The sequence below is a fragment of the Ischnura elegans genome, chromosome 11 (assembly GCF_921293095.1).
Source record: "Ischnura elegans chromosome 11, ioIscEleg1.1, whole genome shotgun sequence".
Taxonomy (NCBI): domain Eukaryota; kingdom Metazoa; phylum Arthropoda; class Insecta; order Odonata; family Coenagrionidae; genus Ischnura; species Ischnura elegans.
Genome location: NC_060256.1, coordinates 77,339,370 through 77,349,330, shown reverse-complemented (window position 1 = coordinate 77,349,330; position 9,961 = coordinate 77,339,370). Strand labels below are relative to the sequence as shown.

Genomic DNA, 9,961 nt, shown 5'->3' with positions numbered 1-9,961 from the left:
TGCATTTGAACCTGATCACGATGCTGTAGGGCTCTCGCTGATTTCAATTTGCTCCACCATTATCTTCAAGGCGTCTATCATTATATATGTGATGTATGAAGTGGTGTTTTTCCCTTGAGATTTTCCCTTCAATTTTCGCTTTATTCGCTTGCGGGTCATTTTTTCTGAGAGTGTTTCCTATTACATTTGCTCTTCTTGTTTCGGATCACGAAATTTCAGCATTATCCCGCTCTTCCGAATAATTCCATCTTCTGATCAACTCTCTTTACTTCTATGTCTAGTTTATAGCATTTTAATCGATGAAAACCATGACCAATGTAAGAAAAATCACATGGAAGATGTCGTTTTATTGCCCTATAACATTTGCTCTTCTTGTTTTGGTTTACGAACCTTCAGCATTGTCCTGCTCGTCCGAATATTTCCATCGTCTAATCAACTCTAATCACCCAAATGTCTAGTCTATAGCATTTTAATCAATGAAAACCATGACCAATGTAAGAAAAATCACATGGAAGATGTCGTTTCAATGTTGAGGCAGTACCATTTGGTGTTTAAAATGACGCTAAGTGGCTCATGAAGGTAGTGTTATTGAAACGAAATCCGGGTTGAGTGGATTTTAAATTCTGCTGTTCTAATTTAAATTGTGGTTTTCCTGTAAGTCTGTTGCATAGAATTTTTTTAAATATTTAAATGAATATTATTACTCAATTATTTTCTCCCTTGCACTCATTGTATTCTAAAAACTAACCAATTTTTCCTTTATTCCAGGTGAGTTGCAACATTCCTATTGTTGTACTATGTTCAAGATAAAGGTCCGATTGAGTAAGTATTATTTTTTTCATGATTCCATCAGAAGGATGAACACCATGCAATAATATACCTACTCATTAGGACATAAAATCAGTAATATAATTGGACTGAAACAATAGGTTGAACAAATAATTCATAAATGAAGATTAATATTAAACAAGAGTCAACAAAACTAGTTTCGATATCCTCCATTTTGCTGTAGCATATAATTATTTTCCTATGTTGAGTCCGGTGTTGTAAAAACACATTGGAAAGCAAGCTGGATTTTGCAAACGTGTGGATGAGAAAGCTGTGACATAAAAGTTATATTATCGTCAGCAGGAGATAAAAACTTTTATAGGATCTCTAATTTCAACAATTATCTTTTTGAAATAAAATCAAGTGTAAAGCTATTGCTCGAAAAGTTGACTGAGTTAATTCACTGTTTACTAAAAAAAATCGCACTATTTTAACGCGGTCGACTCTTTGCTTTTCTCTTCCAAATTTTAGCTTCCATCATTTTCCCGAAATAACGCTTCGTGTGCATAAACACGCGATAATCAATATTGGTTCCTCTTTATTATTTTTCTCCGATCGAGCAAGTTGTGTCATTAACTGATCTCTAGGGATTCTTCTGTTATCTCCCGATAAAACACGCAGAGAGGTCCTCTCGTGTCTAAATTGATTGGATTCCAATTTGAAACTCACCGTTGGTTAGTATGTACTTGCTTAATGTTTGAGCTTCGTGTGTGCAAAGGTTGATTGGTGATGAAGATTGGTGTGAATATTTTTTTAAAGGGTAACTGGTGTCCATTGGTCCCAAATTCATAGTAACATGGATATTGTAGAATATTTTTATGGACAAAGCTGACAAAGTGGAGAATTAAGAAACTTTAAAATATTATTTATTCTAGCAATGACATTCCTTATATGTTTCAGTTTTGGGTTTGATGATTATGATGAAACTTGATCAAAGATAAAAACATTTTGCTGCTGAGCATGGCTAGTATGACCTTTATGGAATGAACACGCCAAGCAAAGGCACTTGCGCTTTGTTGTAGTAAATGTTATAAAGAGTAGACAATATCCGAGATACGATTCTCCAAAGTCTGCGTGGGGCAGTCTTTCATTTATAAGCGAAGCAATAAGAACCCTCATTCGTATCTAACAGTATTTTGGAGATCAAATCCGGTATTTTTTAGCAATTTTGACATGCAGTAGTATGCATAAAAATTACATTATTACACTTTTCATCTCAACTTGAATGTGTAGTCTAGATTATAATGAGAGATAAAATTCGTATATTCCCATGATAGATAAATTAGCGCAACTTAAATCCAAGGGAGTAGTGAATGAGAAGTAAGAGAGAAAAATGCATAAAAATGTCATCTTGTGCTAGTTGACAGGAATATATTTTTCGCCGTATTACTTCATGTAAGCTGATACCAATATTACCTACCAGAATTTCGATGACCTCCAAGATGAGTCATGATAATCATATCCTAATCTCACGTTCATGAACACAAATTCGTGTTCCGTTAAGAAAAAGTTATGATAATTCATACCTTCTCAATAATGAACCATTTAAGTACTCCCAAAGCCTCACCTGCATTACTATAACTACAAGACCGCCCACTCTGAGGGAATATGTATGATATGTTATGCTGATATATATGTTTGTAGAAGAGTATAAACGTACGCTTGACTTTTCCCCCTCCTCTGTGCTTTTGTAACTCCCTCCTCCGTCGTCACATGCCCGGCTAGCTCAGTCGGTAGAGCATGAGACTCTTAATCTCAGGGTCGTGGGTTCGAGCCCCACGTTGGGCGAATTTTTTTTTGTGTCCGAAGATGTAATCTTGGTAGCCGTTTCTGCTTTTCTTTACCGATAATTTTATTTACAGCACTAAAGTACAAAAAATTACAACAAAATTATGTAAGGAATTGTAATTATATATAGGTCAATCGATATATTTTTCCTGTTAGTTTACTATCTGTAATAGTATTTTCTTCCTCCATATGCAATGTTTGTAGGGAACGTCAGCGTATTACAAGGGTGTATCTTTTCCAGCAATAATGTGCACCAATTAAAATAAAATCGAAGAAGAATGTGGGTGAGCTATAATTAAGTTAAATACATCCTCCATCCTCCTGTGACCTGTAAGGTTATTCCGACTTCTTATTAAGGTATTTATGAGGCTTATCTTCTCTCCCACTCCACTTGTGTACTTCCTCATTATTTAATCGGTCGATCCATTTAATCCTAAATATTCTTCTGCAGCACCACATTTCGAGGGGCTCTATCCTTTATTTCTTCGCTGCTGCCATTGTCCATGCTTCACTTTCGTAAAGAAGCACACTTAAAATGTAAGTTCTGATAAATTGTGTTTCGTACCTCTATGTTTACATTTTTTCTGCAAGTTGATATTTATTTTGGAATCAAATACATAAATAAAAACCGACGTGTAAACGAGCCAATAGGGTGGTTTCCTATTATTTTTTTATTGCCTAAATCGAAAGATTATTACTCCTGGAGTACGTATTTCACGCTTTTAGATTTTTAAATGACGATATCTATTTTTCGCGATTAAATGAAAAGTGAAAAATTTCAAGCGCACGAAAACGCGACGCGTAAGTATGAATGCCGGGAAATCTCTCCGTGTGACGTATTTCTGGTTCCCGCTGCCACCCTGTGAGGTGACCTTGAGGCGAGTTGAGCGCTAATACGACGCAGGCTGCTAGCGGGTCGCTGAGTACCCTGCTGGCTGGTAGCGCTTGGCTTAAATGAGGATTATTAATACCTTATCAAATGAAGAAAACTTTCCGACCCTAGCCAGTTTTAATAAGTGATTATTAAGACATGTTTCCCTGAGCTCTGCGCCACATGCATGCATTGGTAACCTCAGACGATGTATAACTCCTATCGTCTCGAATAGAAACTATGTCCCTGTGACGTCACGTGGAGTGGCATCGCATGGGCGCCAATCTGGCCCTTTTCAAATGAGGATAAAAATGGACCATTGCCATTCGTTTAAACCGGTATTTCTAAAACGAAATAATTTGTATATTATGAAAACAGTAATGGTGGGTAACGAATCGCAACCAATGCGTTTCGTTTTCTTTGATATAGGAAACTACCCTATTGGGACCACTTCGGAGTAGAATGGGATGCTCTTGGTGTCCCTTGTTATTCGGACAATGTGATTCAGGTATAGAGGGAAGTCATTCCTCTGGTCTTTCCAAATGGATTGGTCACGAGCCCTTCTAAAGTCATTCCGTATGTTTTTTATTTTGTTCCCTCTAAAAAAGCCCCTCACGGATGCTGAACTATTTTTTTCCTTTTCGAACTGTGGCAGAAAAAAGCGTTGCGCAGGGAGCATCTGCGTAGTGGGGAACTCAACCCGGAAGCTGTATCTGCTTTCGTTATTATGATGATGAGTTAAAAAAATCAGCGCATGTAAAATCAAATGTAGAGCGAAAGGCGGAACCTCACATCCAAGCGAAACTGACGCCTTTCACGAAAATATGTCATTATGGTACTATTTCTCTGTGCAAATAAGATCTACAACTCTTCCGTTTACCACCACCCAACGGCAATACAGAACAGTATGCGGTAGTTAGCTGTATAACTGATTTAACAGCGGACGTCCATTTTATGAGTACCTACACGGGCTGCCACTCAAAAGTTATGATAAGTTTTTATCTTAATTTTTTGGGGCATTAAGGTAAAAGCATTTAAAGGATAAGGGTGATTTGAACTGAATTGAATTAACATGAATAGCATTCTCTATTAAATACGTCTGAATAAATTAAATCAGAAAAGAAAGTATCATACCCACGCTTAGAGTTCGTTTTACCTAGATACAAGGCCGTAGCCAGGGGGGATCAAGGGGGATTGATCCCTCCCCGAAATGAAAAAAATTAAATAGATACCTTATGCTTACTTGGTGCTCACACGATGATATTATATAGCGGCGCAGGGACATCTAGTAGTCCAATGCGACTTAAGTCTATAGTTATCTAAGCGAATTTGTAGGTGCAATGTGCGTAGTTGTAGTGCACTGTGTGAAATAATACTGCTGTGAATTAGTAGAGAGGTGAGTGACTTATGTGCCTCCTAAAGGACCGCAGGATAGACATCGGCACCGAGGAGTTAATTCATTTGGTCGCTGGAAAAAAAAGCTAGAAGGCAAAATTCAATTTTATAATAATATTTTTATATTTTCCTTTAAGGGTTTATAATAAATATGCATATTTTATGTTTGTCTACTATTCCATAAACCCCCCTCCCCGAAAATATTTTCTTGCTACGGCCTTGCCTAGATAAAGGCCTACTTGTAGCGGAAAATTTAAGCATACACGTAAGAAAAATAATCAGATCTACATTTGGAGTATGCTTCTCTACGGAAATAAGCCATGGGCAATGACAACAGCTAAGATATCAAGGGTGGAAGCTTTGAAAATGAGTTGCTAATGAATAATGATGAGGATAAAATTGATCGACCAGGTAAGTATTGAGGAAGTATTATGTGGAGCAAGAGAATAGAGAAGCCTTGTATGGTATGGTATTTGAAGGAGGCTACTGAATGCAGTGTTCATTTACGGCATTAGGTAAAGGGAGGGAAAGTGGGGTGCAGAGAAACCCAGCGTCAACATTAATCTGCTATTAACGTAAGGCGCCAAAGGGACCACTGGCTTGACGTCCCATCTGACGGACGGAGTGCTGTGCATGAAGTGCTTTTCACGAAGCACTGCTGCAAGGATCGAATAGTCACTGAAAAAATGTCCTCCTTCTTCCGGGATTCGAACACGGTTCCTGAAAATGAAAAATCCTTGTGGAAACCTTGGTAACACGGGTAAACAACCTAATCAGCCATAACTTGAGACATGAAGACCTGATAAAGACAATCGTCGAGGGGAAAATTGGAGTCAAATATGAAAAACGGAGATCGCAAACAAATATATGGAGCAGGTAAACAAGAATACGACATAGAAGAAATACGTAGTTATGAAAAAATTATTTGACAGGAGAACGGACTGAAGAGCTTCGTGACACCAATCTTAGCATCAATTTTTCTTATGAAATCAATCCTATTGTGCAACTTCCTACCCCATAAATGCCTTTCAATATGCTTTGGTAAAATATTTCACTACGTGAGGTTATATAGAAGCTCCATTGGTGATCACCCCCTGCCAAACACCCTAGAGGCGGCTCTCAGCGTTTTATGTAGATATACGTGTAGTTAGATGTAACATTTTGACCAGTGATGATGGTGATGATGAAAATACGAAGGTTTTGCGAGTAAGCTATTCCTTCAGCTCAGCATGAGCATCGATTGTTTATATTTTTTTATTTTTCGAATGGCATAATCGTTTACTTGAAGTGAATAGAGTTTTCCGCGCCTTCTCGAGATATCAGGAAGGTACCAATGCCTCTCGCATCGCCGAAGTAAAAAAAATAACAGAGAGCTCTAAAAACAACATTGAGTTTATCGACACGGGTGTTGACTCAAAGGAGCGGCAAGGCAAACATTTTGCGTCGGGGTTTGCCTAAACCCAACCCCTCCCCCCTTCAGTGTATACACATCCATTTGTTGGTTTTTGGAATTTGATATCATTGTTTGAGAGATAAAAATTGTGTGCACGCACCCATATGTTTTATTTCCCTTTCGACGGCTTTCGACAAAAAAATACTGGATTTTTCATTATAACATTGCTGATTTTATAATAAAAAGTAAAATCCTTTCCGGTCGAAGATCGCGTTAGTCAAGACAATGGAATTCATACTAGATTGATGTTTCTCCTTGCGAGTAATATTTGGAAACTCTTCTCGTGCTTAGCGCTAGGTTATTGGCTTCCATTCCACCAAATGCCACCGTTCCCAAATGCAATTCATTTCGACAAAACACACCTAAACCTATTTTATTTATTTATTTTTTTATTTTAATAAAGATATACACATACAGCAATTCTGCCAATTTAAAGTGCACTTATAACAACAAATATTAAATAATTGAAGAATAATTGTTTGATTACAAATTTAAATAGAAGAAAAAAGAAAAACAAACATTTATCCGGCTATCTAGTCATTTATGCGATAAATATGTTAATGCCCGATGAGTAAAATTTTTAAGTGTCAGACCAAACGGATCAATATCACTGGGTAGAGTGTTTATTAAAAGGGAAAGCCTATGGAAAAGTGAGCGCTTAATTACAGATAGCCTGGGTGTAGGAATGTGGAGTAAAGAAGTAGATCGGGTGTGGCGGGAAGGTACTCTAATGTTGAGGAAGGAAACAATGTCAGGACTGTCGAAGTGGGAGTTAAGGGTATTATAAATGAATTTGATGTCTGATTATGTCTATTATGTGAATGCAAGTGCAATTTATTTTCTCACGAAGTTAGCCATGTCTTACGGATGCCAACCTGCTACGGTAGATCAGATAAAAAATAAAAATAAAATACTTTAGAACTGATACATTTTTTTAGAATGTCGTTATTTCAACGATCTATAAGAGATTCTAACGGGAGCGTTAGGACTTTCTGATATGTTAGTTGACTTTTAGTGTAGCCTACTAATTTGTGTATTCCATTATGCATGTTTCTGATTTTTCCTGGTATTTATAAAAGTATGTTATGCATGCGTTAGCTTCATAGACAGACAGCCTTCATGTGTAGTTGGTAATTGTTTTTCTTGGCATGAATAAGAGGGTATATTTTGTTAGTATGCGTAACATTTTTATAACCGAATGGTGTGTATGTGGGAATCCTCATTACGTTTGCTGCCTGCATTCAGGCGATTGATCACCTCTTGCAAACTCTCTAGAGGTGGCTCCTAGGGTATTATGTAGAGGAACATGGGGACGGCGTAGACTATTATCACATTGTCGCTCCATGCTCGCACCTACGAGAAGTTGTTACGATAGTCTTGTTAGTGTAACTGACCTCTTAGATAAACTCGGATGGGAATCTCTGTCAGACCGTAGATTGAAAAACAGACTAAACTTTTCAGATAAATTCAAGAGCACTGTCTTTTCTGACGATGTTTGAAATATCTTACGAACGCCAACAAACAATGGAAGATCTAATAATGTAAATAAATTAAAGAGGTATACTGTAAATCAGAGAGATTCGGATGTCTATTTTTCCACGAACAATAACAGGTTATAACGGCAGCGTTATAACTCACCAATAGATTAGATGACTTTTAGTGTGGCCTACTAACTGATGTACAACTCAATGCATGCCTATGAATTTTTTTATTATTTCTAGTAGCATGGGGTAGTATCATTTTTTGGTATTCGTGACGTTTTTTGGACCGTACGGTGTGCATGTGGGAGACCAATTGCATGCTGGTGATTGATCAACCCCTGCCAAACACCCAAGTGGTGACTCGCAGGGTGTTATGTAGATGTAGAATTGTAGATATAGGTGAAGTACAAATAAAATGAATGCATGTGCGGCGTATGTAAGTCTTTCTTTTGTCTAACAGGTCATGCACCTCTTTCTAAGTTTAATACACCTGTACGTTGCCTCGTAAGCTCCCTTGGCGGGGAACGTTGAGGCACAAGGAACCGAGTATATCTCTGTGGGCAAAAAATAAATTGTGAAAATGTTCCAATGTGAAATAATTCTTTAATTGTGTCATAATCACCAGCTTGAATAGACCAGTAATGTACATTGCTTACCTACTAGGCTTAGAATCAATTTCGATTTCTCATATATCATCAGAGATTCTCGTCTATATTTGAATGGGTCCGCTAGTAGGGATTACCAAGACGAGTTTTACACTTGTACCTATTAAAAAAATGAAATGACGGTGAAATTTTAAGATATAACTACCGAATCCCACTTTGTAGCTTTTGAAGTCCTTTATTATTGTTCGTGGGAGAAAAAAATTAGCACCATAGTCAACAGTTAACTGATTGATTGATACAATAATGTGTTTCTCAAATGTCAAAAAATGAAGAAAAAAGTGACAAATGAAACTATAAAAAAGATGAACTAGCAAAGGAGAGAAAAAATATCTATTTTAGTCAAAGAATTGGCAAAATACAATAAAAATGCGATTTGCGTGTATATATAAATTTATATAAAGGAAAAAAATTACTCCATCGATGTCATTTGGTCTTGAAGTTGCTGGTGTAAAGTTTTACTGTTTGCTATTCCTGTATTACGTCATGTCAACTTTTAGTTTTATTGGCTTCCTATTTACATAACAACAACACAGATAACCCAGACATACGCTCTCACAACACTAATTCTAATTGTGAAATGTCTTTGGTGGGGAGAGTCCTATGTGTCCTCTTGTACAGCAATTCAATTAACCAGCAAGTTATTGTGCCTGTGGCGCTGACATGCAGGGTTCGCGTTTTAAAAGTACAAAAGAATGTTTTTCAGTCTGTAATTAGCATCGCCACTCATTCCCAAAGCGAAGACAAGTGCTTCGTTATTTACGCGCGCATACAAAGCCATTTAATTCAATCACGCTGTGTGTTCAATGAGGTCATTTTTCTCCCCTATGACATTTTTAAAGCATTCGTCCGTTTTTGCGTTACGTTTGACCGTCACTTTGACCTCTTTTCATTATAATTACTAGTCGAGGGCAGGAAATAATTCATCCCACCGCCTATAGTAGCGCCACGGTACTGTATGCGAACGATAAATTTTCCACTTCTGACTCTATGAATTGGAATTTCCGATATTAACTTGTTGTGAAGCTTATTTTCATGAATTACGTTAGTTTATTGTGGCATCTAGTTTATTTCTTGCTTCGGTTCTGACGTCACTATCGACCCTTCACTCGAGTATAATGAGATAAACTGCAATTTGAAAAAAGAATTCGTAAGTTGGGTATTCAAAAACGAGCTTGTAAGGTATTCCTTTGGCGATTAGTATAATATTGATATTGTTGCATTAAAAAGAGATCTTTCAGCCAAAATACCTCTATCAGAATTATTTATAAAAATGATTACATAATGTAGCGTTTTTACTGTAGTATGGGAATTAATTGGAAAATCATTTAGACCTGAGACACATCGATATCATTCTTTTGGGATCGTATAAAAGAAATGGCTGAGTTTTTGATTTCCAATTTCCTCTCGCATTTGTTCGAAAAGAATTAATTAACCAGAAAATTACTATTCTTTTATACCAACTCTAGAACTCTCCTTGACA

The 9,961-nt window shown here is 37.0% G+C and overlaps 1 non-coding gene across 1 annotated transcript; it reads left to right on the top strand.

The window, feature by feature from the left end:
* Positions 1–2,543: 2,543 nt before the first annotated feature.
* Positions 2,544–2,616, top strand: Trnak-cuu. The gene has a single exon. It is a non-coding gene; the product is annotated as a tRNA-Lys (tRNA).
* The last annotated feature ends 7,345 nt before the right edge of the window (positions 2,617–9,961 follow it).